The sequence below is a fragment of the Triturus cristatus genome, chromosome 4_1, assembly GCF_964204655.1.
Source record: "Triturus cristatus chromosome 4_1, aTriCri1.1, whole genome shotgun sequence".
Taxonomy (NCBI): Eukaryota; Metazoa; Chordata; class Amphibia; order Caudata; family Salamandridae; genus Triturus; species Triturus cristatus.
This window is the reverse complement of record NC_140585.1, coordinates 140,306,951-140,330,496: the sequence shown is the minus strand read 5'-3', so window position 1 is coordinate 140,330,496 and position 23,546 is coordinate 140,306,951. Positions and strand designations below refer to the sequence as shown.

The 23,546-nt window shown below is 43.0% G+C and overlaps 8 non-coding genes across 8 annotated transcripts; all 8 read left to right on the top strand.

The window, feature by feature from the left end:
- Positions 1–757: 757 nt before the first annotated feature.
- TRNAC-GCA (transfer RNA cysteine (anticodon GCA)) lies at positions 758–829 on the top strand. Its single transcript has one exon. It is a non-coding gene; the product is annotated as a tRNA-Cys (tRNA).
- A 2,740-nt stretch (positions 830–3,569) lies between these two features.
- On the top strand, positions 3,570–3,641 carry TRNAC-GCA (transfer RNA cysteine (anticodon GCA)). The gene has a single exon. It is a non-coding gene; the product is annotated as a tRNA-Cys (tRNA).
- Positions 3,642–4,651: 1,010 nt separating this feature from the next.
- TRNAC-GCA (transfer RNA cysteine (anticodon GCA)) lies at positions 4,652–4,723 on the top strand. The gene has a single exon. It is a non-coding gene; the product is annotated as a tRNA-Cys (tRNA).
- A 999-nt stretch (positions 4,724–5,722) lies between these two features.
- Positions 5,723–5,794, top strand: TRNAC-GCA (transfer RNA cysteine (anticodon GCA)). Its single transcript has one exon. It is a non-coding gene; the product is annotated as a tRNA-Cys (tRNA).
- Positions 5,795–6,679: 885 nt separating this feature from the next.
- TRNAC-GCA (transfer RNA cysteine (anticodon GCA)) lies at positions 6,680–6,751 on the top strand. Its single transcript has one exon. It is a non-coding gene; the product is annotated as a tRNA-Cys (tRNA).
- Positions 6,752–17,785: 11,034 nt separating this feature from the next.
- On the top strand, positions 17,786–17,857 carry TRNAC-GCA (transfer RNA cysteine (anticodon GCA)). The gene has a single exon. It is a non-coding gene; the product is annotated as a tRNA-Cys (tRNA).
- A 3,147-nt stretch (positions 17,858–21,004) lies between these two features.
- On the top strand, positions 21,005–21,076 carry TRNAC-GCA (transfer RNA cysteine (anticodon GCA)). Its single transcript has one exon. It is a non-coding gene; the product is annotated as a tRNA-Cys (tRNA).
- Positions 21,077–23,153: 2,077 nt separating this feature from the next.
- TRNAC-GCA (transfer RNA cysteine (anticodon GCA)) lies at positions 23,154–23,225 on the top strand. Its single transcript has one exon. It is a non-coding gene; the product is annotated as a tRNA-Cys (tRNA).
- The last annotated feature ends 321 nt before the right edge of the window (positions 23,226–23,546 follow it).

Sequence of the window (23,546 nt, the reverse complement as noted above, 5' to 3'; positions counted from 1 at the left end):
GCTTCGTCTACGACTGGCCTTGTTCATTTTTTTAAAACTGTGGGCTCGGGCCTCGTGACATCTTTCCAGACTGTTTTTGGTGTGAACCCTGCATTTTAACATTCTATTTTTTCGAGTGTCTTCGGAGGGTTCCCCTTGCTCCTCGCTTGGGTGGCTGGGATCCTCTTGTTGATTTGCGCACTTCGGTATGGCTGCACACCGGGAGTTGCAAGACAGAATGCTGCGCTTGCTCCATCTTCGTAGCTGGATGCTTGATTTCTACGGCACCTTACCACTGGCGGTATTAAGCGTCAAGTATGGATTGTCTTTCCGGTTTCCCTTTTGTACGTGTGTGCAACCTGTTTTTCATTGCCTAGATTGTCCCTTCCAATGGGCTCTGGACTAGTGCCTGTCAAACTTGGCGTCACCTGACCCGGATTTTGATGAACTAATGTGTCCTTTAGTGGCTCATGAATTTGATTGTTCTGGTGTCGGGTTTATGGCTTTGGGTGCTGCACACGGAGTCCTTGGAAACTGGGATATCGGAGAGGCAGCTATTGAATTCCTTGAAAGGACCACTGCCTATTCAAATAAAATAACAATTAAACATATACATTTTGTTTTTTAAATGATCCTGTTTTCCTTTAATTAATAATATTAAGAACTACTTCTCCTGTTCCACAGTTTCAATCTTGTACTTTGCGGCCCAACTGAGCATGAGCCTCTCACTCTTTCATGATGTACTGATATATTGTCATTCTGATCTTTAAAAACAATTGGGGATATAGCTCAGTGGTAGAGCATTTGACTGCAGATCAAGAGGTCCCTGGTTCAAATCCGGGTGTCCCCTAAGCCTATTTTGGTTTTGGTGTTTGTAGCTGGGATCTTTCATAAAGTCCCTTTGGATCACCATTGACAGAGTCAGTGTTCAGTTGGATCTTATACTTTATTAGCATTACAGTGTCACTGCTCAAAACCTGGGAAAAAATGAATTTTTACACAGGGCGTGGGAACTTTCTGAAACATCATTGATTTATTTTGGAATCCAGGCTCTTCCTTTCACAGCTTCAAACAAAGAGAATGACTATGAAAACAATTGAAAACTTTGTTATACAGTTTGGTGCTTCCTTGTAGCGCACTAAAGAAATGGCATAGTATACTCGGCAGCGCTGCAGTCAATCTATTTCTCATTTAACCTGTGTCCTCAGTCTTACATATATTCCTCCTCTCCTCTGTGCTTACAAAGTATGTGTTTGTTTAAAGCACTTCATTCTTGTGCAACGTAGAAACTATTTAATTTCTCCTTAAAACCTCTGCCTACGTGCAAAATGTATGAACCCTCGTTGCAGATGAAAAAAGTACTTTCCGGCGCAACTGAGCATGATGCTCACACTCTATCATGAGGTACTGATATATTTTCATTCTGACTTGCACAAACAGGTGGGACTATAGCTCAGTGGTAGAGCATTTGACTGCAGATCAAGAGGTCCCTGGTTCAAATCCAGGTGTCCCCTTAACCTGTTTTGGTTCTTGTGTTTGTAGCTTTTACTTTCCATAAAACCCCTTTGGATCATCATTGACAGAGTCAGTGTTCACTTGGATCTTACACTTTAATAGCATTACAATGTCACTGCTCAAAACCTGAGAGTAAATGCATTTTTATACAGGGCTCGGTATTCCGTATGGGAAATTTCTGAAAAAGCATTGATTTATTTTGGAATCTGGCTCTTCCTTTCACAGCACCAAACAAAGGGAATGGACTATGAAAGCAATTGACAACTTTGTTTTACAGTTTTGTGCTTCCTTTGATTGCACTACAGAAATGGCATAGAAAAGTGGGCAGCAATGCAGTCAAACTATTCCTCATTTAACCTGTGTCCTCAGTCTTACATGTATTCCACCTCTTCTCTGTGCATACAAAGTATGTGTTTGTTTGAAGCACTTCATTTTTGTGCAATGCATAATCTATTTACTTTCTACTAAAAAACGCTGCCCACGTACAAGATGTACGAACCCTAGTTGCAGGTGCAAGCAGGCTGGTCTGAGAAACCAGGCCATTTGCGAACACAAAATAGCTTTTTCTGATGTATTAAATCGAAGGTACATGAAAGGGGTGTTTGGTTGTACCTTCAAATACCAAATTGTATTGGTATGTAAAAATGTTTTTTCACCGTAATTTGGCCCAAAACAATCATACTTCCCCACCATATCAGTGATTGTGGTAATCAATCCACAAAGATAAGTAGTCTCGTAAAAACCTCTTCCTCTTTGAGAATGTTTCAAAACAAACATTTTAATTACAGATATTGGTCCTATGGACCACTGCCTATTCACATAAAATAACAATTAAATATATACATTTTGTTTTTTAAATGATCCTGTTTTCCTTTAATTAATAATATTAAGAACTACTTCTCCTTTTCCACAGTTTCAAGCTCGTACTTTGTGGTCCAACTGAGCATGAGCCTCTCACTCTTTCATGATGTACTGATATATTGTCATTCTGATCTTTGAAAACAGTTGGGGATATAGCTCAGTGGTAGAGCATTTGACTGCAGATCAAGAGGTTCCTAGTTCAAATCCTGGTGTCCCCTAAACCTATTTTGGTTCTGGTGTTTGTAGCTGGGATCTTTCATAAAGTCCCTTTGGATCACCATTGACAGAGTCAGTGTTCAGTTGAATCTTATACTTTATTAGCATTACAGTGTCACTGCTCAAAACCTGGGAATAAATGCATTTTTACACAGGGCGTGGGAACTTTCTGAAACATCATTGATTTATTTTGGAATCCGGCTCTTCCTTTCACAGCTTCAAACAAAGAGAATGACTATGAAAACAATTGAAAACTTTGTTATACAGTTTGGTGCTTCCTTGTAGTGCACTAAAGAAATGGCATAGTATACTCGGCAGCGCTGCAGTCAATCTATTTCTCATTTAACCTGTGTCCTTATTCTTACATATATTCCTCCTCTCCTCTGTGCATACAAAGTATGTGTTTGTTTAAAGCACTTCATTCTTGTGCAACGTAGAAACTATTTAATTTCTCCTTAAAACCTCTGCCTACGTGCAAAATGTATGACCCTCGTTGCAGATGAAAAAAGGCTGGCTCGAAGACTCAGGCCATTTTCGAACACAAAATGGCCTTTTCTGATATATTAAATTGATGGTACTTGAAAGGGACGTTTGGGTGTACCTTCCAAATACCAAATTGCAGTGGTATGTAGAAATGTTTTTCGTCCATCATTTGGCCCAAAACAATCATACTTCACCACCATCTCGGTGATTGTGGTAACCAATCCGCGAAAGGATAAGGCGTCCCGTAAAAACCTCTTCCCCTTTGAGAATGTTTCAAAACAAGCATTTTATGTACAGGCATTGGTCCTATGGACCACTGCCTGTTCAAATAAAATAACAATAAAACATATAAATATTTTTTTTAAACGATCCCGTTTTCCTTCAATAAATAATATTAAGAACTACTTCTCCTGCTCCAGAGTTTCAAGCTTGTACTTTCCGGCCCAACTGAGCATGATGCTCACACTCTTTCATGAGGTACTGATATGTTTTCATTCCGACTCTCACACACAGGTGGGGATATAGCTCAGTGGTAGAGCATTTGGCTGCAGATCAAGAGGTCCCTGGTTCAAATCCAGGTGTCCCCTTACCCTGTTTTGGTTCTTGTGTTTGTAGCTGGGACTTTTCATAAAACCCCTTTGGATCATCATTGACAGAGTCAGTGTTCGCTTGGATCTTACACTTTAATAGCATTACAGTGTCACTGCTCAAAACCTGAGAGTAAATGCATTTTTATACAGGGCTCGGTATTCCGTATGGGAAATGTCTGAAAAAGCATTGATTTATTTTGGAATCTGGCTCTTCCTTTCACAGCACCAAACAAAGGGAATGGACTATGAAAGCAATTGACAACTTTGTTTTACAGTTTGGTGCTTCCTTTGATCGCACTACAGAAATGGCATAGAAAAGTGGGCAGCAATGCAGTCAATCTATTCCTCATTTAACCTGTGTCCTCAGTCTTACATGTATTCCACCTCTTCTCTGTGCATACAAAGTATGTGTTTGTTTGAAGCACTTAATTTTTGTGCAATGCATAATCTATTTACTTTCTACTAAAAAACGCTGCCCACGTACAAGATGTACGAACCCTAGTTGCAGGTGCAAGCAGGCTGGTTTGAGAAACCAGGCCATTTGCGAACACAAAATAGCTTTTTCTGATGTATTAAATCGAAGGTACATGAAAGGGGTGTTTGGTTGTACCTTCAAATACCAAATTGTAGTGGTATGTCGAAATGTTTTTTCACCATAATTTGGCCCAAAACAATCATACTTCACCACCATATCAGTGATTGTGGTAATCAATCCACAAAGATAAGTAGTCTCGTAAAAACCTCTTCCCCTTTGAGAATGTTTCAAAACAAACATTTTAATTACAGATATTGGTCCTATGGACCACTACCTATTCAAATAAAATAAGACAATTAAACATATACATTTTGTTTTTTAAACAATCCTGTTTTCCTTTAATTAATAATATTAAGAACTACTTCTCCTGTTCCACAGTTTCAAGCTCGTACTTTGCGACCCAACTGAGCATGAGCCTCTCACTCTTTCATGATGTACTGATATATTGTCATTCTGATCTTTAAAAACAGTTGGGGATATAGCTCAGTGGTAGAGCATTTGACTGCAGATCAAGAGGTCCCTGGTTCAAATCCGGGTGTCCCCTAAGCCTATTTTGGTTTTGGTGTTTGTAGCTGGGATCTTTCATAAAGTCCCTTTGGATCACCATTGACAGAGTCAGTGTTCAGTTGGATCTTATACTTTATTAGCATTACAGTGTCACTGCTCAAAACCCGGGAATAAATGCATTTTTACACAGGGCGTGGGAACTTTCTGAAACATCATTGATTTATTTTGGAATCCAGGCTCTTCCTTTCACAGCTTCAAACAAAGAGAATGACTATGAAAACAATTGAAAACTTTGTTATACAGTTTGGTGCTTCCTTGTAGCGCACTAAAGAAATGGCATAGTATACTCGGCAGCGCTGCAGTCAATCTATTTCTCATTTAACCTGTGTCCTCAGTCTTACATATATTCCTCCTCTCCTCTGTGCATACAAAGTATGTGTTTGTTTAAAGCAATTCATTCTTGTGCAACGTAGAAGCTATTTAATTTCTCCTTAAAACCTCTGCCTACGTGCAAAATGTATGAACCCTCGTTGCAGATGAAAAAAGGCTGGCTCGAAGACTCAGGTCATTTTCGAACACAAAATGGCCTTTTCTGATATATTAAATTGATGGTACTTGAAAGGGACGTTTGGGTGTACCTTCCAAATACCAAATGGCAGTGGTATGTAGAAATGTTTTTCGTCCATCATTTGGCCCAAAACAATCATACTTCACCACCATCTCGGTGATTGTGGTAACCAATCCGCGAAAGGATAAGGCGTCCCGTAAAAACCTCTTCCCCTTTGAGAATGTTTCAAAACAAACATTTTAATTACAGATATTGGTCCTATGGACCACTGCCTATTCAAATAAAATAACAATTAAACATATACATTTTGTTTTTTAAATGATCCCGTTTTCCTTCAATAAATAATATTAAGAACTACTTCTCCTGTTCCACAGTTTCAAGCTTGTACTTTCCGGCCCAACTGAGCATGATGCTCACACTCTTTCATGAGGTACTGATATATTTTCATTCCGACTCTCACAAACAGGTGGGGATATAGCTCAGTGGTAGAGCATTTGACTGCAGATCAAGAGGTCCCTGGTTCGAATCCAGGTGTCCCCTTGGCATGTTTTGGTTCTTGTGTTTGTAGCTGGGACTTTTCATAAAACCCCTTTGGATCATCATTGACAGAGTCAGTGTTCGCTTGGATCTTACACTTTAACAGCATTACAATGTCACTGCTCAAAACCTGAGAGTAAATGCGTTTTTACACAGGGCTCGGTATTTCCTATGGGAAATTTCTGAAACAGCATTGATTTATTTTGGAATCTGGCTCTTCCTTTCACAGCACCAAACAAAGGGAATGGACTATGAAAGCAATTGACAACTTTGTTTTACAGTTTGGTGCTTCCTTTGATCGCACTACAGAAATGGCATAGAAAAGTGGGCAGCAATGCAGTCAATCTATTCCTCATTTAACCTGTGTCCTCAGTTTTACATGTATTCCACCTCTTCTCTGTGCATACAAAGTATGTGTTTGTTTGAAGCACTTCATTTTTGTGCAATGCATAATCTATTTACTTTCTACTAAAAAACGCTGCCCACGTACAAGATGTACTAACCCTAGTTGCAGGTGCAAGCAGGCTGGTCTGAGAAACCAGGCCATTTGCGAACACAAAATAGCTTTTTCTGATGTATTAAATCGAAGGTACATGAAAATGGTGTTTGGTTGTACCTTCAAATACCAAATTGTAGTGGTATGCAGAAATGTTTTTTCACCGTAATTTGGCCCAAAACAATCCTATGGACCACTGCTTATTCAAAAAAAATAACAATTAAACATCTACATTTAATTTTTTAAATGATCCTTGTTTCCTTTAATTAATAATTTTAAGATTTACTTCTCCTTTTCCACAGTTTCAAGCTCGTACTTTGCGGCCCAACTGAGCATGAGCCTCTCACTCTTGATGTACTGATATATTGTCATTCTGATCTTTCAAAACAGTTGGGGATATAGCTCAGTGGTAGAGCATTTGACTGCAGATCAAGAGGTCCCTGGTTCAAATCCGGGTGTCCCCTAAACCCATTTTGGTTCTGGTGTTTGTAGCTGGGATCTTTCATAAAGTACCTTTGGATCACCATTGACAGAGTCAGTGTTCAGTTGGATCTTGTACTTTATTAGCATTACAGTGTCACTGCTCAAAACCTGGGAATAAGTGCATTTTCACACAGGGCGTGGGAACTTTCTGAAACATCCTTGATTTATTTTGGAATACTCTCACAGTGTAATGTCCTGGTTTTCTCGGGGTTAGGACAAACGGACGACGGACCAGAGAAATGGAGGTTTAAGGATGATTTAATAAACAGATAAACAACTACAGACAACAAAGAATACCGGTACTGGAATCACCAGTTAAAGTACGATACCCATTCACAGCTCGTCTAACCGTCCTCCGCATGCACACCGGACCCGGTATGCTCCAACGGAGGGCACAGTGCTAAGCAGTGGCCGACAATGCCACTCGACCGCTGTGAAGGGTAGTTCCAAGGTTGTGGAATCTACGGGGGGGCACGTGGGAGTCACCCGGCCGGGCTCTCTACCACCTGGGAACAGCCACTCTACCAGTATCCCCCAGAGTACTGCCACAACACAAGGACGCTGGGAACACCTCCTAGTGTGCGTCTCTTGTATCCGGGTTTAAGTGATGATACCCAAGGTGGCGCAGAGAATGGATGGGAGCAGCCGCTCTACCTATCCCAGTTCTCCTACGAGTGTCGATGGCTAAGACGTGGAAACACCTCCGGGATAGCGTCTTAGCTCTAAGCGTGGGTTTACCCAAGGAAAGAGGGTTGGGAGCTTTGGCTCGCACCAACCTCGTTTTCTCCAAATTGTCAGGCCGTTGGGAGCTTCGGCTCTACCAACGGGACTTGTGCCCAATGACGTTGAATACGGCTCTCAGAACGGGACAGGACACGGGCAGGAAGCACACGCCAGCACCTCTCCTCCGCTCCTTAGAATGTTCCTTCCACCGCTCAACTCACCAACGGGTCCGTGTACCTCAACCAGGTACTCCGGCAAAGATCAGAATATCCGACGCCGAGTCCCAGTGATCTTCTCCATAAGTAGTACTCTCGGCGTTGTATAACCATGACTCTTGAGGTGCATAACATGAAAACTAGGCATTACCCTTGGTGTTATGTAACCAGGGGGCATATTATCAAGACAGGTTAGATGTTCTTCACATCTAACATGAGCTTCAATTGGAATTCCATAGAGCATATTATCAAGCCCATTATCGCCGTTTTAGCGGCAGTTTTCTGCCGCTAAAGCGGCGATAATTTTATCGCATGTCTTGATAATATGCCCCCAGAACTCTTGAGTTGCATAACATGAAAACTAGGCGTTCCCCTTGGTGTTATGCAACCAGATCTCTTGAGTTGCAGAACATGAAAACTAGGCGTTACCCTTGGTGTTATGTAACCAGAACTCTTGAGTTGCATAAGGCCATTGTTGCCGGAGGGCATTCTGGGAGTTGTAGTCCGCTCTCCTCCAAGCGGACCAGGTTCACAGAAGTGGCATCGTGGGAGGGAATCCATGTGCGGGAGGGGATTTCTGACAGTACATCCCCCTCCCATCAGCGCCCCCCTTCAGGACCAGCATAGGAAGGATATCGACGATACCAGACGAGGAGCGTGAACCCCCGCCGCAGGTTCCCCTGACTGCTCCTCAGGTCCGTACCCCTTCCATGCCACCAGATACCATAGTTTGCCCCTGCGCCACTTGGAATGCAAGATACCAGCCACCTCGTACTCCACCTCCGAATCCACAGTCCCCGACACCGGCGTACGAGGCCTCACCGCGTTTGCGGGTTTCAAGAGAGAAACGTGGAACACGGGATGGATCCGCAGGGACTGGGGCAGGCACACTTTCACGTTCACCGGGCTGATGCATCGAAGGATCCTATATGGGCCCATGAAGCGGTGATGGAACACGCTACTTTTATTGAATCTCATGTGCCGAGTAGAGACCCAGACGTAATCTCCAGTTTGTAGACCGGTCCAGGCCTTCTCCTCCTATCAGAAAAGGCTTTATACATGGCCTTAGCCCCCTCCAGGGCAACTCGAGAACTCATCAAGGCCTCCTTGATGCGGGCCACCCTCTTGGCTGTTGTTGGCAATCTGTCTTCCCTGACCGGGTGCAGAAACGGCAAGAACCGGGGATGATGGCCGTAGTTACTATAAAAAGGGGAGGCCTTGGTGGAACAATGTGTGGCGTTGTTGTACGCGATTTCCGCGATCCAAAGTAGATCCACCCACTCATCCTTCCCTTGCTCTACAAAACAACGTAGATATTGTTTGAGCGACTGGTTCAGGCACTCCGTCTGGCCGTCCGTCTGCGGGTGATAACTCGTGGACATGGCAGACTTGACGTGTAACGCCGAACACCAAGTTTTCCAGAAGTGCGACATGAACTGAGACCCCCTGTCCGACACGATCACGTTGGGTAGGCCATGTAGTCTCACTACATTCTTCAATAACAACGACGCCAGCTCTCCTGCCGAAGGTACCTGTTTGTAAGCGAGGAAGTGCCCCATCTTCGTGAGATAGTCCACCACCACCAGTATGGCCGTCTTTCCTTGATCCTTTGGTAGCCCGACAATGAAGTCTAAGGATATGTTTTCCCAGGGTTTGGTCGGTGTAGGAAGGGGTTGGAGGAGTCCTTGCGATCTTCTGTGGTCCGATTTCATGGATGCGCAAACGGTACATGATGAACACCAATTCCGGACGTCTGTTCTCATGGCAGGCCACCAGAACTGCCGTCCTAGGCTCGCTACCGTCTTTTCGACACCCAGATGGGCGTCACAGGGAGACACGTGGCACCAGGTGAAGGCCTGTTTTCGAAGCCTAGGCGTGGGTAACAACATACATCGTCATTTCACCGGAATCCCGTCCTTCATCTGCCACTCCTTGTGACTGCGAAGCCACCTCCGCCACATGAAGGTATGGGTCCCCTTCTGGACCCCCCTGAGGAACGTCTGTGGTTGAATCACCCCTATCACAACTCCTGGAGGGATGATGGAATGTTCGGCAACCGGCTGCGGATCCCTGGCATTCGATTGCCTCGAAAGCGCGTATGCTTTCCTGTTCTCCGTACCGGGTCGGTATGTGATGTGGAAATTGAAACCGGAGAAAAAGATCATCCACCTCATTTGACGGGGAGACAAATGCCGCGCCGCCATCAGAAACTGGAGGTTTCTGTGGTCCGTATACACTGTAACCACGTGTCTGGCCCCCATTAACAAATGCCTCCACTCAGCAAATGCGTCCTTTATTGCGAGTAGTTCCTTCTCCGCAATATGGTAATTGCGTTCCGCGTCGTTCAATTTACGAGACATGTACGCCACAGGATGGAGCAAACCCGACACCTCATTCCTCTGAGATAGAATGGCACTCAGCGCCACATCAGAGGCGTCCGCTTCTACCACATAGGGTAATTCCGGATTCGAGTGAGCTAGCACCGGGGCGGTGCTGAAGGCCTTCTTGAGGGCCACAAATGCTTTTTGTGCTTCCGGTCCCCACACAAACTCCTGAGACTTCCTTAGTAGTTGCGTGATCGGGGCAACCAAGCCAGAAAACCCCTCAATAAAACGCCTATAAAAGTTGGCGAAGCCTATGAAGCTCTGGACTTCCTTTACTCCTCGGGGCACCGGCCACTCCTCCACCGCTCTGATATTGCGTTCCGCCATCTCCTGTCCGTTGGGGCTCAGCATCACCCCAAGGAATTCCACTGATGTGACGTGGAAGTCACATTTGCTGAGTTTGCAGTATAGCATGTTTTCCCTCAGTTTTTTGAGAACCGCGGATACGTGCTGTACGTGTTCTTCCTCTGAGTTGGAGTAGATGGGTATGTCGTCTATGTAAACGACCACGTAGATATCCAATACCTCCCGGAACACCTCATTGAGGAAGTATTGGAAGGCGGCAGGGGCATTGCATAGTTCGAACGGAATGACGAGGTACTCAAAGATCCCGAACCTGGTCTTAAAGGCGGTTTTCCATTTGTCGCCGTCCCTCATGCGCACAAGATGGTATGCCCCCTTGAGATCAAGCTTTGTGTATATTTGGGCCTTTTTTACCTGTTCCAGGAGAACGCTTATGAGAGGCAGGGGGTACCGGTTTTTTATGGTTATCGCGTTCAAGGCCCTAAAGTCCACGCAGGCCCTCAATTCGCCATTCGCTTTCGGAATGAAAAAGAGAGGCGATGCGGCAGGGGATTTCGACGGCCTGATGAACCCCAGCCCTAGTAACTTATCCAAATATCCCCGTAGATGTACGTTTTCGGGTTCTGTGAGCGCATACAGTCTGCCGCTGGGAATGCTGGCCCCCGGAACCAGTTCGATTTGGCAGTGGAACGGTCTATGTGGAGGGAGCACCTCCGCTCCGATTTCATCGAAGACGTTCCCGAAACTGTGATACACTCTGGGCAGCTTTACGTCCTTTTCTGCTGCCGTGGCGACCGTGTGACCTTCGCCTACCTCACCTTCGTGGGGGTCCTGCCGCATGCCGCACCATTGTTCACAAAACGGGGAAGTCATCTCAATGTGATGCGTAGGCCAATCCACCGTTGGGTTATGTTTTTGGAGCCAGGGTAGACCCAATATGACCCCGTACTGCGGGGCTCTGATTATGCTAAAATCGATACGTTCGTTATGCAGTTTTCCGAACCTCACCGGTATTTCTCCTGTGTGCTCTCCGATAGGTCCGGTCACCAGACTTCTCTCATCCACTGCATACACCTCCTCTGGTATCTGTTTGGAAAGGAGAGTGAGACCCAGTCTCCGTGCTTCATTGTAGTCCATGAACATGCCCGTGGCTCCTGAATCAATCATGGCTACCACAGGTATCCACTGGTCCTGCACTCCTACGTGTAAGGTAATAAACAAATGTCTTCGCCCTTTTTGATTCGGGCTCAACATGGAAGGGATGTGGGTGTGACTCCAAGATGCCCCTTCCCTAGACCCGGAGTCCCTTAGTTTTCCGCCGGTGCTTCCACCACTGCTGTCACCGTTTTGTTTGCTCGGTATCGTGAGGTTTTTGGCTTGGCTGGACACTCGCGTACATAGTGCCCCTTTTTCCCGCAGTAAAGGCAAAGGCCTTGCTTGCGGCGTGATTCTTTTTCACTGGCTGTAAGGCTCGCCCTTATAGCTCCTATGTCCATGGGTTCCGTCCTGGTGGAGGAGTTGGTCTCAGGGCCACCCATCGAAACATACGATGGCAGCGCTTTCCCTTTCCTCTTGTGATCGCCCGTTCTTTCGTTCAATCTATGGTCCAGCCGTAGCACCAGGTTGATCAAGCCTTCACATGTCTTGGGTTGGGGGTCGATTTGTGCTACAACATCTTTGAGCTCTTCGCTCAAGCCCTGGTGAAACAGCGCGGTTTGTTTGGCTATGGGCCACTTGGTTTCGGCCACTAACCTTCGAAAAGCATTAAGGTACTGCACCAGATCATTGTTGCCTTGCCTCAGCTCCAACATCTCTCGATCGGCAGTATACGAGTCCGCCCTTCGATCAAACACCTTCAAGAACTCCTCGCGGAAGGCTCCCCAATCACATAGGATAGGGTCGTCCCTGCTCACCAGTGGGACTGCCCATTGCGCCGCGTTCCCAGCAAGATACGAGATCAGAAAGGCCACTCTGGCTTGGCTGGTAGGAAAGGCCTTTGATTTGCAGGACAGATGCAGTGCTACTTGAGTGAGGAATACCTGCACTGTGTTGGGGTCTCCGCTGTACCTCTCTGGTATCGCCAAAGGAATGGCTACGGGCATCTCTACCACAACCGCAGGAGCCGTGGCCGTGTGAGAGGCACCTGCATGTAGTGGATCGTTCTGCAGAGCGTCCATTCTAGCCTTAACGTCTGCTGTTTCCTGTCTGGAAGCGGTGAGCTCGATTTGCATCGCGGCTAAGACGGCCAACACATCCTCAATCGTGGGCATGTCGTTCGCCCAACCAGGAGATAGTTATGGAAGAGGTCGGATATTATGTAACGTCCTGGCTTTATCGGGGTTGGGACAAACGGACGACGGACCAGAGAAATGGAGGTTTAAGGATGATTTAATAAACAGATAAACAACTAAAGACAACAAAGAATACCGGTACTGGAATCACCAGTTAAAGTACGATACCCATTCACAGCTCGTCTAACCGTCCTCCGCATGCACACCGGACCCGGTATGCTCCAACGGAGGGCACAGTGCTAAGCAGTGGCCGACAATGCCACTCGACCGCTGTGAAGGGTAGTTCTAAGGTTTTGGAATCGACGGGGGGGCACGTGGGAGTCACCCGGCCGGGCTCTCTACCACCCGGGAACAGCCGCTCTACCAGTATCCCCCAGAGTACTGCCACAACACAAAGACGCTGGGAACTCCTCCTAGTGTGCGTCTCTTGTATCCGGGTTTAAGTGATGATACCCAAGGTGGCGCAGAGAATGGATGGGAGCAGCCGCTCTACCTATCCCAGTTCTCCTACGAGTGTCGATGGCTAAGACGTGGAAACACCTCCGGGATAGCGTCTTAGCTCTAAGCGTGGGTTTACCCAAGGAACGAGGGTTGGGAGCTTCGGCTCGCACCAACCTCGTTTTCTCCAAATTGTCAGGCCATTGGGAGCTTCGGCTCTACCAACGGGACTTGTGCCCAATGACGTTGAATACGGCTCTCAGAACGGGACAGGACACGGGCAGGAAGCACACGCCAGCACCTCTCCTCCGCTCCTTAGAATGTTCCTTCCGCCGCTCAACTCACCAACGGGTCTGTGTACCTCAACCAGGTACTCCGGCAAAGATCAGAATATCCGACGCCGAGTCCCAGTGATCTTCTCCTTAAGTAGTACTCTCGGCGTTGTATAACCATGACTCTTGAGTTGCATAACATGAAAACTAGGCGTTACCCTTGGTGTTATGTAACCAGAACTCTTGAGTTGCATAAGGCAATTGTTGCCGGAGGGCATTCTGGGAGTTGTAGTCCGCTCTCCTCCAAGCGCACCAGGTTCACAGAGTGGCATCGTGGGAGGGAATCCATGTGGGGGAGGGGATTCCTGACACACAGCTTCAAACAAAGAGAATGACTATGAAAACAATTGAAAACTTTGTTATACAGTTTGGTGCTTCCTTGTAGAGCACTAAAGAAATGGCATAGTATACTCGGCAGCGCTGCAGTCACTCTATTTCTCATTTAACCTGTGTCCTCAGTCTTACATATATTCCTCCTCTCCTCTGTGCATAAAAAATATGTGTTTGTTTAAAGCACTTCATTCTTGTGCAACGTAGAAGCTATTTAATTTCTCCTTAAAACCTCTGCCTACGTGCAAAATGTATGAACCCTCGTTGCAGATGAAAAAAGGCTGGCTCGAAGACTCAGGCCATTTTCGAACACAAAATGGCCTTTTCTGATATATTAAATTGATGGTACTTGAAAGGGAAGTTTGGGTGTACCTTCCAAATACCAAATTGCAGTGGTATGTAGAAATGTTTTTCGTCCATCATTTGGCCCAAAACAATCATACTTCACCACCATCTCGGTGATTGTGGTAACCAATCCGCGAAAGGATAGGGCGTCCCGTAAAAACCTCTTCCCCTTTGAGAATGTTTCAAAACAAGCATTTTATGTACAGGCATTGGTCCTATGGACCACTGCCTGTTCAAATAAAATAACAATGAAACATATAAATATTTTTTTTAAACAATCCCGTTTTCCTTCAATAAATAATATTAAGAACTACTTCTCCGGTTCCAGAGTTTCAAGCTTGTACTTTCCGGCCCAACTGAGCATGATGCTCACACTCTTTCATGAGGTACTGATATATTTTCATCCCGACTCTCACGAACAGGTGGGGATATAGCTCAGTGGTATAGCATTTGACTGCAGATCAAGAGGTCCCTAGTTCATAACCAGGGGTCCCCTTAGCCGGTTTTGTTTCTTGTGTTTGTAGCTGGGACTTTCCATAAAACCCCTTTGGATCATCATTGACAGAGTCAGTGTTCGCTTGGATCTTACACTTTAACAGCATTACAATGTCACTGCTCAAAACCTGAGAGTAAATGCATTTTTATAAAGGGCTCGGTATTCCGTATGGGAAATGTCTGAAAAAGCATTGATTTATTTTGGAATCTGGCTCTTCCTTTCACAGCACCAAACAAAGGGAATGGACTATGAAAGCAATTGGCAACTTTGTTTTACAGTTTGGTGCTTCCTTCGATCGCACTACAGAAATTGCATAGAAAAGTGGGCAGCAATGCAGTCAATCTATTCCTCATTTAACCTGTGTCCTCAGTCTTACATGTATTCCACCTCTTCTCTGTGCATACAAAGTATGTGTTTGTTTGAAGCACTTCATTTTTGTGCAATGCATAATCTATTTACTTTCTACTAAAAAACGCTGCCCACGTACAAGATGTACGAACCCTAGTCTCAGGTGCAAGCAGGCTGGTCTGAGAAACCAGGCCATTTGTGAACACAAAATAGCTTTTTCTGATGTATTAAATCGAAGGTACATGAAAGGGGTGTTTGGTTGTACCTTCAAATACCAAATTGTAGTGGTATGTAGAAATGTTTTTTCACTGTAATTTGGCCCAAAACAATCATACTTCACCACCATATCAGCGATTGTGGTAATCAATCCACAAAGATAAGTAGTCTCGTAAAAACCTCTTCCCCTTTGAGAATGTTTCAAAACAAACATTTTAATTACAGATATTGGTCCTATGGACCACTGCCTATTCAAATAAAATAACAATTAAACATATACATTTTGTTTTTTAAATGATCCTGTTTTCCTTTAATTAATAATATTAAGAACTACTTCTCCTTTTCCACAGTTTCAAGCTCGTACTTTGTGGCCCAACTGAGCTTGAGCCTCTCACTCTTTCATGATGTACTGATATATTGTCATTCTGATCTTTGAAAACAGTTGGGGATATAGCTCAGTGGTAGCGCATTTGACTGCAGTTCGAGAGGTCCCTGGTTCAAATCTGGGTGTCCCCTAAACCTATTTTGGTTCTGGTGTTTGTAGCTGGGATCTTTCATAAAGTCCCTTTGGATCACCATTGACAGAGTCAGTGCTCAGTTGGATCTTATACTTTATTAGCATTGCAGTGTCACTGCTCAAAACCTGGGAATAAATGCATTTTTACACAGGGCGTGGGAACTTTCTGAAACATCATTGATTTATTTTGGAATCCGGCTCTTCCTTTCACAGCTTCAAGCAAAGAGAATCACTATGAAAACAATTGAAAACTTTGTTATACAGTTTGGAGCTTCCTTGTAGCGCACTAAAGAAATGGCATAGTATACTCGGCACCGCTGCAGTCAATCTATTTCTCATTTAACCTGTGTCCTCAGTCTTACATATATTCCTCCTCTCCTCTGTGCATACAAAATATGTGTTTGTTTAAAGCACTTCATTCTTGTGCAATGTAGAATCTATTTAATTTCTCCTTAAAACCTCTGCCTACGTGCAAAATGTATGAACCATCGTTGCAGATGAAAAAAGGCTGGCTCGAAGACTCAGGCCATTTTCGAATACAAAATGGCCTTTTCTGATATATTAAATTGATGGTACTTGAAAGGGACGTTTGGGTGTACCTTCCAAATACCAAATTGCAGTGGTATGTAGAAATGTTTTTCGTCCATCATTTGGCCCAAAACAATCATACTTCACCACCATCTCGGTGATTGTGGTAACCAATCCGCGATAGGATAAGGCGTCCCGTAAAAACCTCTTCCCCTTTGAGAATGTTTCAAAACAAGCATTTTATGTACAGGCATTGGTCCTATGGACCACTGCCTGTTCAAATAAAATAACAATGAAACATATAAATATGTTTTTTTAAACGATCCCGTTTTCCTTCAATAAATAATATTAAGAACTACTTCTCCTGTTCCACAGTTTCAAGCTTGTACTTTCCGGCCCAACTGAGCATGATGCTCACACTCTTTCATGAGGTACTGATATATTTTCATTCCGACTCTCACAAACAGGTGGGGATATAGCTCAGTGGTAGAGCATTTGACTGCAGATCAAGAGGTCCCTGGTTCAAATCCAGGTGTCCCATTAGCCTGTTTTGGTTCTTGTGTTTGTAGCTGGGACTTTTCATAAAACCCCTTTGGATCATCATTGACAGAGTCAGTGTTCGCTTGGATCTTACACTTTAATAGCCCTACAATGTCACTGCTCAAAACCTGAGAGTAAATGCATTTTTATACAGGGCTCGGTATTCCATATGGGAAATGTCTGAAAAAGCATTGATTTATTTTGGAATATGGCTCTTCGTTTCACAGCACCAAACAAAGGGAATGGACTATGAAAGCAATTGACAACTTTGTTTTACAGTTTGGTGCTTCCTTTGATCGCACTACAGAAATTGCATAGAAAAGTGGGCAGCAATGCAGTCAATCTATTCCTCATTTAACCTGTGTCCTCAGTCTTACATGTATTCCACCTCTTCTCTGTGCATACAAAGTATGTGTTTGTTTGAAGCACTTCATTTTTGTGCAATGCATAATCTATTTACTTTCTACTAAAATACGCTGCCCACGTACAATACGTACGAACCCTAGTTGCAGGTGCAAGCAGGCTGGTCTGAGAAACCAGGCCATTTGCGAACACAAAATAGCTTTTTCTGATGTATTAAATCCAAGGTACATGAAAGGGGTGTTTGGTTGTACCTTCAAATACCAAATTGTAGTGGTATGCAGAAATGTTTTTTCACCGTAATTTGGCCCAAAACAATCATACTTCACCACCATATCAGTGATTGTGGTAATCAATCCACAAAGATAAGTAGTCTCGTAAAAACCTCTTCCCCTTTGAGAATGTTTCAAAACAAACATTTTAATTACAGATATTGGTCCTATGGACCACTGCCTATTCAAATAAAATAACAATTAAACATATACATTTTGTTTTTTAAATGATCCTGTTTTCCTTTAATTAATAATATTAAGAACTACTTCTCCTTTTCCACAGTTTCAAGCTCGTACTTTGTGGCCCAACTGAGCATGATCCTCTCACTCTTTCATGATGTAGTGATATATTGTCATTCTGATCTTTGAAAACAGTTGGGGATATAGCTCAGTGGTAGAGCATTTGACTGCAGATCAAAAGGTCCCTGGTTCAAATCCGGGTGTCCTCTAAACCTATTTTGGTTTTGGTGTTTGTAGCTGGGATCTTTCATAAAGTCCCTATGGATCACCATTGACAGAGTCAGTGTTCAGTTGGATCTTATACTTTATTAGCATTACAGTGTCACTGCTCAAAACCTGGGAATAAATGCATTTTTACACAGGGCGTGGGAACTTTCTGAAACATCATTGATTTATTTTGGAATCCGGCTCTTCCTTTCACAGCTTCAAGCAAAGAGAATCACTATGAAAACAATTGAAAACTTTGTTATACAGTTTGGTGCTTCCTTGTAGCGCACTAAAGAAATGGCATAGTATACTCGGCAGCGCTGCAGTCAATCTATTTCTCATTTAACCTGTGTCCTCAGTCTTACATATATTCCTCCTCTCCTCTGTGCATACAAAATATGTGTTTGTTTAAAGCACTTCATTCTTGTGCAACGTAGAAACTATTTAATTTCTCCTTAAAACCTCTGCCTACGTGCAAAATGTATGAACCCTCGTTGCAGATGAAAAAAGGCTGGCTCGAAGACTCAGGCCATTTTCGAACACAAAATGGCCTTTTCTGATATATTAAATTGATGGTACTTGAAAGGGACGTTTGGGTGTACCTTCCAAATACCAAATTGCAGTGGTATGTAGAAATGTTTTTCGTCTATCATTTGGCCCAAAACAATCATACTTCACCACCATCTCGGTGATTGTGGTAACCAATCCGCGAAAGGATAAGGTGTCCCGTAAAAACCTCTTCCCCTTTGAGAATGTTTCAAAACAAGCATTTTATGTACAGGCATTGGTCCTATGGACCACTGCCTGTTCAAATAAAATAACAATGAAACATGTAAATATTTTTTTTAAACGATCCCGTTTTCCTTCAATAAATAATATTAAGAACTACTTCTCCTGTTCCACAGTTTCAAGCTTGTACTTTCCGGCCCAACTGAGCATGATGCTCACACTCTTTCATGAGGTACTGATATATTTTCATTCCGACTCTCATAAACAGGTGGGGATATAGCTCAGTGGTAGAGCATTTGACTGCAGATCAAGGGGTCCCTGGTTCAAATACAGGTGTCCCATTAGCCTGTTTTGGTTCTTGTGTTTGCAGCTGGGACTTTTCATAAAACCCCTTTGGATCATCATTGACAGAGTCAGTGTTTGCTTGGATCTTACACTTTAATAGCATTACAATGTCACTGCTCAAATCCTGAGAGTAAATGCATTTTTATACAGGGCTCGGTATTCCGTATGGGAAATTTCTGAAACAGCATTGATTTATTTTGGAATCTGGCTCTTCCTTTCACAGCACCAAACAAAGGGAATGGACTATGAAAGCAATTGACAACTTTGTTTTACAGTTTGGTGCTTCCTTTGATCGCACTACAGAAATGGCATAGAAAAGTGGGCAGCAATGCAGTCAATCTATTCCTCATTTAACCTGTGTCCTCAGTCTTACATGTATTCCACCTCTTCTCTGTGCATACAAAGTATGTGTTTGTATGAAGCACTTCATTTTTGTGCAATGCATAATCTATTTACTTTCTACTAAAAAACGCTGCCCACGTACAATACGTACGAACCCTAGTTGCAGGTGCAAGCAGGCTGGTCTGAGAAACCAGGCCATTTGCGAACACAAAATAGCTTTTTCTGATGTATTAAATCGAAGGTACATGAAAGGGGTGTTTGGTTGTACCTTCAAATACCAAATTGTAGTGGTATGCAGAAATGTTTTTTCACCGTAATTTGGCCCAAAACAATCATACTTCACCACCATGTCAGTGATTGTGGTAATCAATCCACAAAGATAAGTAGTCTCGTAAAAACCTCTTCCCCTTTGAGAATGTTTCAAAACAAACATTTTAATTACAGATATTGGTCCTATGGACCACTGCCTATTCAAATAAAATAACAATTAAACATATACATTTTGTTTTTTAAATGATCCTGTTTTCCTTTAATTAAAAATATTAAGAACTACTTCTCCTTTTCCACAGTTTCAAGCTCGTACTTTGTGGCCCAACTGAGCTTGAGTCGCTCACTCTTTCATGATGTACTGATATATTGTCATTCTGATCTTTGAAAACAGTTGGGGATACAGCTCAGTGGTAGAGCATTTGACTGCAGATCAAGAGGTCCCTGGTTCAAATCCGGGTGTCCCCTAAACCTATTTTGGTTCTGGTGTTTGTAGCTGGGATCTTTCATAAAGTCCCTTTGGATCACCATTGACAGAGTCAGTGTTCAGTTGGATCTTATACTTTATTAGCATTATAGTGTCACTGCTCAAAACCTGGGAATAAATGCATTTTTACGCAGGGCGTGGGAACTTTCTGAAACATCATTGATTTATTTTGGAATCCAGGCTCTTCCTTTCACAGCTTCAAACAAAGAGAATGACTATGAAAACAATTGAAAACTTTGTTATACAGTTTGGTGCTTCCTTGTAGCGCACTAAAGAAATGGCATAGTATACTCGGCAGCGCTGCAATCAATCTATTTCTCATTTAACCTGTGTCCTCAGTCTTACATATATTCCTCCTCTCCTCTGTGCATACAAAGTATGTGCTTGTTAAAAGCACTTCATTCTTGTGCAACGTAGAAACTATTTAATTTCTCCTTAAAACCTCTGCCTACGTGCAAAATGTATGAACCCTTGTTGCAGATGAAAAAAGGCTGGCTCGAAGACTCAGGCCATTTTCGAACACAAAATGGCCTTTTCTGATATAGTAAATTGATGGTACTTGAAAGGGACGTTTGGGTGTACCTTCCAAATACCAAATTGCAGTGGTATGTAGAAATGTTTATCGTCCATCATTTGGCCCAAAACAATCATACTTCACCACCATCTCGGTGATTGTGGTAACCAATCCGCGAAAGGATAAGGCGTCCCGTAAAAACCTCTTCCCCTTTGAGAATGTTTCAAAACAAGCATTTTATGAACAGTCATTGGTCCTATGGACCACTGCCTGTTCAAATAAAATAACAATGAAACATGTAAATAATTTTTTTAAACGATCCCGTTTTCCTTCAATAAATAATATTAGGAACTACTTCTCCTGTTCCACAGTTTCAAGCTTGTACTTTCCGGCCCAACTGAGCATGATGCTCACAGTTTTTCATTAGGTACTGATATATTTTCATTCCGACTCTCACAAACAGGTGGGGATATAGCTCAGTGGTAGAGCATTTGACTGCAGATCAAGAGGTCCCTGGTTCAAATCCAGGTATCCCCTTAGCCTGTTTTGGTTCTTGTGTTTGTAGCTGGGACTTTTCATAAAACCCCTTTGGATCATCATTGACAGAGTCAGTGTTCGCTTGGATCTTACACTTTAATAGCATTACAATGTCACTGCTCAAAACCTGAGAGTAAATGCATTTTTATACAGGGCTCGGTATTCCGTATGGGAAATTTCTGAAACAGCATTGATTTATTTTGGAATCTGGCTCTTCCTTTCACAGCACCAAAGAAAGGGAATGGACTATGAAAGCAATTGACAACTTTGTTTTACAGTTTGGTGCTTCCTTTGATCGCACTACAGAAATTGCATAGAAAAGTGGGCAGTAATGCAGTCAATCTATTCCTCATTTAACCTGTGTCCTCAGTCTTACATGTATTCCACCTCTTCTCTGTGCATACAAAGTATGTGATTGTTTGAAGCACTTCATTTTTGGGCAATGCATAATCTATTTACTTTCTACTAAAAAACGCTGCCCACGTACAAGATGTACGAACCCTAGTCTCAGGTGCAAACAGGCTGGTCTGAGAAACCAAGCCATTTGCGAACACAAAACAGGTTTTTCTGATGTATTAAATCGAAGGTACATGAAAGGGGTGTTTGGTTGTACCTTCAAATACCAAATTGTAGTGGTATACAGAAATGTTTTTTCACCGTAATTTGGCCCAAAACAATCCTACTTCACCACCATATCAGTGATTGTGGTAATCAATCCACAAAGATAGGTAGTCTCGTAAAAAACTCTTCCCCTTTGAGAATGTTTCAAAACAAACATTTCAATTACAGATATTGGTCCTATGGACCACTGCCTATTCAAATAAAATAACAATTAAACATATACATTTTGTTTTTTAAATGATCCTGTTTTCCTTTAATTAATAATATTAAGAACTACTTCTCCTTTTCCACAGTTTCAAGCTCGTACTTTGTGGCCCAACTGAGCTTGAGTCGCTCACTCTTTCATGATGTACTGATATATTGTCATTCTGATATTTGAAAACAGTTGGGTATATAGCTCAGTGGTAGAGCATTTGACTGCAGATCAAGAGGTCCCTGGTTCAAATCCGGGTGTCCCCTAAACCTATTTTGGTTCTGGTGTTTGTAGCTGGGATCTTTCATAAAGTCCCTTTGGATCACCATTGACAGAGTCAGTGTTCAGTTGGATCTTATACTTTATTAGCATTACAGTGTCACTGCTCAAAACCTGGGAATAAATGCATTTTTACACAGGGCGTGGGTACTTTCTGAAACATCATTGATTTATTTTGGAATCCGGCTCTTCATTTCACAGCTTCAAACAAAGAGAATGACTATGAAAACAATTGAAAACTTTGTTATACAGTTTGGTGCTTCCTTGTAGCGCACTAAAGAAATGGCATAGTATACTCGGCAGCGCTGCAGTCAATCTATTTCTCATTTAACCTGTGTCCTCAGTCTTACATATATGCCTCCTCTCCTCTGTGCATACAAAATATGTGTTTGTTTAAAGCACTTCATTCTTGTGCACCGTAGAAACTATTTAATTTCTCCTTAAAACCTCTGCCTACGTGCAAAATGTATGAACCCTCGTTGCAGATGAAAAAAGGCTGGCTCGAAGACTCAGGCCATTTTCGAACACAAAATGGCCTTTTCTGACATATTAAATTGATGGTACATGAAAGGGACGTTTGGGTGTACCTTCCAAATACCAAATTGCAGTGGTATGTAGAAATGTTTATCGTCCATCATTTGGCCCAAAACAATCACACTTCACCACCATCTCGGTGATTGTGGTAACCAATCCGCGAAAGGATAAGGCGTCCCGTAAAAACCTCTTCCCCTTTGAGAATGTTTCAAAACAAGCATTTTATGAACAGTCATTGGTCCTATGGACCACTGACTGTTCAAATAAAATAACAATGAAACATATAAATAATTTTTTTAAACGATCCCGTTTTCCTTCAATAAATAATATTAGGAACTATTTCTCCTGTTCCACAGTTTCAAGCTTGTACTTTCCGGCCCAACTGAGCATGATGCTCACAGTTTTTCATGAGGTACTGATATATTTTCATTCCGACTCTCACAAACAGGTGGGGATATAGCTCAGTGGTAGAGCATTTGACTGCAGATCAAGAGGTCCCTGGTTCAAATCCAGGCGTCCCCTTAGCCTGTTTTGGTTCTTGTGTTTGTAGCTGGGACTTTTCATAAAACCCCTTTGGATCATCATTGACAGAGTCAGTGTTCGCTTGGATCTTACACTTTAATAGCATTACAATGTCACTGCTCAAAACCTGAGAGTAAATGCATTTTTATACAGGGCTCGGTATTCCGTATGGGAAATTTCTGAAACAGCATTGATTTATTTTGGAATCTGGCTCTTCCTTTCACAGCACCAAAGAAAGGGAATGGACTATGAAAGCAATTGACAACTTTGTTTTACAGTTTGGTGCTTCCTTTGATCACACTACAGAAATTGCATAGAAAA